At 49.6% G+C, this 6,503-nt stretch overlaps 1 protein-coding gene across 6 annotated transcripts in view; it reads left to right on the top strand.

Annotated features, from left to right (window-relative positions):
• Positions 1-5,747: 5,747 nt before the first annotated feature.
• The window catches only part of ATP2B4 (ATPase plasma membrane Ca2+ transporting 4), a 166,996-nt gene continuing 166,240 nt past the window's right edge, over positions 5,748-6,503 (top strand). For 5 of the 6 annotated variants that reach the window (XM_079982350.1, XM_079982346.1, XM_079982353.1 and 2 more), the window contains exon 1: positions 5,748-5,898. The gene's annotated coding sequence lies outside the window, so the exon portion shown is untranslated. Of the gene's footprint in view, positions 5,899-6,153; positions 6,360-6,503 lie in introns of those variants that run through there. The other variant, XM_079982347.1, reaches the window with a different exon arrangement.

The raw sequence follows: 6,503 nt of genomic DNA, 5'->3' as shown, positions 1-6,503 counted from the left end.
GTCCTGCGAAGCCCTACCGGTCACAGGGCCTGGCTCCTGCACACACTCCTGACAGGCTCGAACCCATGATCCTTGGATGAAAAGTCTCCTACCCTACGAACTGGGCTATCTTCCTCAGGTCTGCCCTCAACCTGCCCTCATGGTGGTTCACCAGCTTCTGTCGAGGTAACCCCCCTGTGGGGTGCCCCTTTCCAGCCAGTGGGGCTCCCCCATTGCTAGTAGAGCTCCTCTGCCAGCAGAAGCTGGGTGAAGGGACCCCTCCGCCCCATCTAAACCTACTCTAGGATGGCAGACAAGGACTTTAAATCTGTTAATGTAGCAGAAGGGGAATGGAACTTGTAGGATTTCTTGCCTGTCTCCAATTCCTGCTGGGTCTCCAGCTAAGGTGCCTTTAGGACAGAGATGACTTGGCTACTGTATTCCATGCGCTGGTAACTTCTAGATTTCAAACTCACACGGCCCATTTTAAAAATAGGAATGCATACAGAGTGTGCTGGGTGTACCCAGGCACACCCTAATGTCTCAGGCAAAAGTGGCTTTGAGAGTCCCTGATTTTACTCAGCTGTAAAGCTCCACCTTGGCAACAAGACTGTTGCTCTGGGCATTTCAATGAGCTCTGACCCTGAGTCAGTGGTCATGGTACCCACCGCCGTCTCAGCCATGAGCACCGATGGTGCATATAGGCTGAGGAGGAACTGCAGAGCTGTTCCTACCAGGGTGGTAGTACATTTTAGTTGACTTGTAGAAGCCCTACCACTCACCCCCTTTTGTGGAGAGATATCTGTGTGTGTGTGTGTGTGTGTGTGTGTGTGTGTGTGTGTGTGAGTGAGAAGGCAGGGCAGCAATGATGATGATCTGTGGGGCCCTCAGGCCACACTAGTTAGGAGGATAATCAGGCAAGTAGCAGTTGCACATTGTTTTTTAAGTAAAGCCACTTCCGGCCTGCCCAGGAGGTGGGGTTGCGGGCTTCACGCCCACCCCCACATGAGCGGGGGCTGGTTTCAGCCCCCGCTAGAGTAGTGGAATCCCGGCCGCATCTCTCCCCCCCCCCGATTGGCTGGCTGGGGGGCATGGCCTGCCCTATTTAGGGTCGGCGCAGAGGGGGCTCGCCCTCTTTTCGCCAGCTAGCCCCCATGTTTCCCCACCCTCCCTCCCTTTGGGTAGCCTAAGGTAGGTCTCTGACTTTGCTATGGACTTCAGTCTGTCACCGCAAGGGGCATGGTAGGAATTTTTCCCAATTGGCAATTTACAGCCATTTGGTTTTTCGCCTACCTCGTAGCAACTCATCACAACTCCTCGGCATTGGCGGTTAGGCATTGGTAAGAAGGGGTTAAGAGGATGTGGGGGGGGGGAGGAACGCCATCACCTCCCCCCAGTGAATGAAGGGTGGTCCGATAAAGGACTCCAGGGGCGTGGCCCTGTCCGAAGCCTATGGAGGTGTGGTCCAAAGGCACGCCCCCGAGCGGTGACCCAGGGGAGCTCCTAGTTGACGTGCCTCATCAGGAGACTCCCCCTCTATGGTGTTAACCCTTCCCATGTCTCCAGCAAATGGGCTGGAGCCGGATAGTCGATAGGACCAATGCCTAAGCCAATGCCTCTCATTCCTGAATTCAATAAAGTTGTGGCCTAATTCGCCCATTTAACCTTAAATTATGGTGTCTTGTGTCTTTATTTATCCTGGTGGGGGGCGGGAACTCGCCAAGCAAATCCCTATCCCTATCAGGAGGAATCTCCCTAACCCCATGGTTACAATATACTTCAGGAGAGGAGTGGCCATCTAAAGGAAATTTTAGAGGGCTAAAAGAGGGAGAGGATAATAAGAAACTTAACCTTTGTACAGTGCTTTCAAGTGTTCAAAGTGCTTCACCTGCATTATCTAGCTGTAATCCTTACAACTGTTAGTGTTGTGGGCCCACTGGAAATCCCTCCTACAAGATGTTATACAGATTCCATCCCTACTGAGTTTCAGGTGCCTGGTCAAGAAGCCTTTGCACCCTGAATGCTTCTCTCTCTCTTTTTACATTTTAATTCCTTGAGATTTTAAATTTTGGAGGTTTAAGTAATGTTTTAAATTTTGTATATTTTACTGCTGTAAGCTGCTTTAAGAACTACATGAAAAGCAAGATATAAATTTGTAAATAAATTATTATTAATATTACTGTTGTTATTATTTTTAATTTATACTCCACATTTTCCCCTAACATGACTCAATAAAATAAAATAAAATAATAAAATAAAATAAATAATAAAATAAAATAAAATAAAATAATAAGTGAACAACTCTATAAGTTTAGTCAAATACCCCCATATTGCAGATGGGGACACTGTGGCTGAGAGAACATGGCTTGCCCAAGGTCACCTCATGAGTTAATGGCATAGGCAAGGTTCACACTGTGGACTTCCTGATTCACAACTCTGTCTCTTAGCAAGTACAAGAAACAATGGCAATTGGGACTGTATGTTATTTGTGCATAGGAATGGCAGGCAGAAGTGACCAAAAGTAGAAGGGGTTCTGGGAGTTGAAGCAATCTGTTAGTTGTTCCTCATGATCACGCCCCTCCCCCCCAAAACAGGTTTTATTTAACAGCTTATTTGAATTTGTAGCCACCCCATTCTGGAAGCTCAGGGTAACAAAATCACCTCCTATAATTGCTGCACTGTTATCAGACTTTTATTAATGGAGGGCAATTGCTCCAGGCCTCACACAAGGAGTGGGACACACCAACACTTACAAGCAGTACATTTCAATTGAGCAAAAATTGACATCGACACTGGGTGTAGCAGTGGGAAGAAAGCTTGAGAATAGGCAAGCAGGGCAGGAGGAACTCAAATGAATATTCAGTACTTGAGCCTCTCACAGTCTTCAAAAAAGCCTGGCTATTCTGTTTTGCAGATCCTGGTCTTGCTAAGGATGTGTGCCTTTCCTGTCTGAGGGATAATAATAATAATGTGGAGGAATAATAATAATAATAATAATAATAATAATAATAATAATAATAATTTTTATTTATATCCCACTCTCCCCAGCCAAACTGGGCTCAGGGTGGCTAACATCAAAATATAAAGGTAAAGGTAAAGGTAAAGGTAAAGGTACCCCTGACCGTTGAGTCCAGTCACAGATGACTCTGGGGTTGTAGTGCTAATCTCGCTTTACTGCCCGAGGGAGCCGGCGTTTGTCCGCAGACAGCTTCCGCGTCATGTGGCCAGCATGACAAAGCCACTTCTGGTGAACCAGAGCAGCGCACGGAAATGCCATTTACCTTCCCACTGGCACCATCACAAACTCTTAGACTGAAAGCACTCCCCACTCCAGACCATCCTTAAGTTATGGGTTATAAATTGTGGGTTGCCATCTGATTTATTATGATTTTAAGCTGTATTTCAGTTGATTACATTAAAACATAAAATCCAGCAATCGCCTGAAATACAGCTTAAAATCAGAATAAATCAGATGGCAACCCACAATTTATAACCCATAATTTAAGGATGGTCTGGGGTGGGGGGAGTGCTTTCAGTCTAAGAGTTTGTGGTGGTGCATAAGGAAAGATAGAAGGCTCTTGGGGTTATGAGTCAAGGGGTGGAAAAGAAGAAACTTGCCTTTTACTGGGTGAGGAAACCTCATTCAGCTCAAGGGCATAATTCCCTCATGGATAACCTTCTAGAGACTCTGCATAATAGTGGTGGGTGTGGCTAGAGGCAAGTGTGGGTGGAGCATGGGATGCAAATCTTTGTTCAACAGCCCACATTCCAGTTATGTGGTTTATACGCATGCACACACATCTATCCTGAAGCCAGGCAAAAGCACTCAAGGAAGGTGTGGCTGGTGCAGTTTGTGGAGAGGGGTGTGGCCTGAGAAATAATCCAAAAAAGCATAGATAGGCCTGGAGGGCTGCATTCATTTCCCAAGCCCAATTTCCCCACCCTGCCATAGGATCTGCTGTGGTGATCTCTCTACAAGTGAGTTGGGTGGGGCTAGCTGTCCAGCAAGTGAGTTGACTGGATGGAGGGGCAAGGTGGAGGGGAGGTCAGCATGGTGCAAATGCACCAGCAGGAGTACCAGATTGGCTCTGCTAGTGCCTTCTGCTCTTCCCATCTCCCTCCCAGTAAGCAACAGCGACCCCCTTGCCTGGCAGCTATTATAGAGGTTCCACCTTAACCAGAAAGCCACTTCTGCTTTTTGCACAGTAGTAGTCCTAGGTAATGGGACGTGGGTGGTGCTGTGGGTTAAACCACAGAGCCTAGGTCTTGCCGATCAGAAGGTCGGCAGTTCGAATCCCCGCAACGGGGTGAGCTCCTGTTGCTCGCTCCCTGCTCCTGCCAACCTAGCAGTTCGAAAGCATGTCAAAGTGCAAGTAGATAAATAGGTACCACTCCAGCGGGAAGGTAAACGGCATTTCCGTGCACTGTTCTGGTTTGCCAGAAGCAGCTTAGTCATGCTAGCCACATGACCCGGAAGCTGTACGCCGGCTTCCTTGGTCAATAAAGCGAGATGAGCGCAGCAACCCCAGAGTCGGCCACAACTGAACCTAATGGTCAGGGATCCCTTTACCTTTACCGTTAGTCCTAGGTAATGAGCCTAGGCAAGCAAGAATAATTATAGTGGTACCTTGGTTCCCAAATGGCTTAGTTGTCGAACAAATCAGCTCCCGAACACTGCAAACCCAGAAGTAAGTGTTCTGGTTTGCGAATGTTTTTTGGAAGCAGAACGTCCAACGTGGCTTCCACAGCTTTCGATTGAGTGCAGGAAGCTCCTGCAGCCGATCAGAAGGCGTGCCTTGGTCTTCAAATGGTTTCAGGAGTCAAACAGAGTCCCGGAATGGATTAAGTTCGAGAACCAAGATATCACTCTGGGAGGGAAGAATGCAGGGACCTCCTTTGCCCCCCCCCCCCATTAATAGAAAGGATAAAAGTTTCTGTAACTTTCAAAACATAGAATCATTATTTAGAAGTGCAACCCAACTCAAATCTATTTGATTAGGATATTACATTTCTGTACTATTCAACGGTTTTCAAAATTGTCTACAAAATGGAAACAAAAAGCACGTCTCTGCCTCCTACTCAGTCCTACTTACATAAGGCCATTAAAATTAATGGATATGAGCCAGTAAATGTCTATTAATTTCAAAGGGTCTGTTCCAACTAGGACCTATGGATATCTGGCTGATAGGTGCTCTATGGCAATCGGGTCAAAGTCTAGACGTCGCAGGTGGCTGATCTACTTTACGATGCGTGAGTAGTTCTAAGAACCCCTTCACTGTTTGCAAAGCCTTGCAGAAATAACAAAGTAGCTATGCACCTTTGTGTTATGTTCTTGCGATCATTATATAGATATTTTGTTTACTGATTAAGTTGGTCTGGGAGAAAGGAACATGGTGGGCGGAAAGAAAGCAGTCGCAATCGAGAGATACTTTGTTCTAAAAGCTGCCTTTTCTTCCAAAGCAGCGGTGTTTAATAATTGCCTGCAGCAGCGTGCAATTAAAAAAAAAAAAAAGCAAACCAGCCCGGCATCTCCGATTCTCCCCATTCCTCCCTAGCCCTCCATTGCTCCTGTTCAGAGTTTTATCTCTCTCCCTACATGCGGGGAGGGGGGGGGCAGTCGCGCGGGCGAGCAAAAACCCTCCAGGGATCTTCAAGGAGCCGCATCTCCCTTCCTCCCCCTTAAAAAGCTCCGAGGCGTCCGGGCTTCGCCTGCTCCACCTTAAGAGAGTCCCTCCTCCTTTGGAGAAGGGCGGGAGGGGGCGCGAGTCTGGCCGGGCTAGGCAGTGGCGTTGCCATGACGAGCATTTTCTTAAGCTCGCGCCGCTCGGAGCAGGAGGGACTCGGCTCGCAAAACGCTGGATTTAAAAAAGGGGCGAAGAGGCAGCGCGGAGACCGCGCCGAGGAGCCGCCTTCCCGCAGGTTCGTGTCTGCGCCCTAAGCGCGCCGCGTTGTCAGGATCCCCGCAGTCTGGACTTGGGGCCGTTTCCCGCCACTCCGGGGTGGATCCCGGCTCGCTCCAAACTTCGGGAAGAGCGAGAGACCGGCAGGATCCGGAATCGAGCTTCCCAGGGCTCTCCCCCACCCCACCCCTTTCAGATCTCCTCCTCCCTCCCTCCCTCCCTCCCTTGGAAATCCAGGGGGTTTTCCCAGTCTGGGAAAGGCGGGTTGGCTGGAGGCGGAGGAAAGGCAGCTGCGAAGCCGCCTTGGTCTCCGGCGCCGCGCAAAGCCGTCGCGGATCCGGGTGCGGACGCTGCGAGCAAGCCGAAGCCGCCACGCTTGGAGCGGCTGGGTGGGTTCTCGGGGGCCGGAGCCCGCCGCTCTCGGAAAGACACCCGGCGCGGCAATCTCGCCGCCTGCTCGCTTACAGACGGGCGCCCAAAGTAAGCCAGATCCTACGGATCTCTCCTTCTCCCGCTTTTTTGCGCTTCGCCCCCGGGGCCTGGCGAGGGGGACGCCAGCCCTCCCCCCGGCAGCCTGACTGGAGGAACAGGCAGAGGATGGAAAAGTGTTGCAAACATATTTTC

The sequence above is a fragment of the Podarcis cretensis genome (genome assembly GCF_951804945.1).
Source record: "Podarcis cretensis genome assembly, chromosome: 6".
NCBI lineage: Eukaryota > Metazoa > Chordata > Lepidosauria > Squamata > Lacertidae > Podarcis > Podarcis cretensis.
This window is presented reverse-complemented; position numbering and strand designations above follow the sequence as displayed.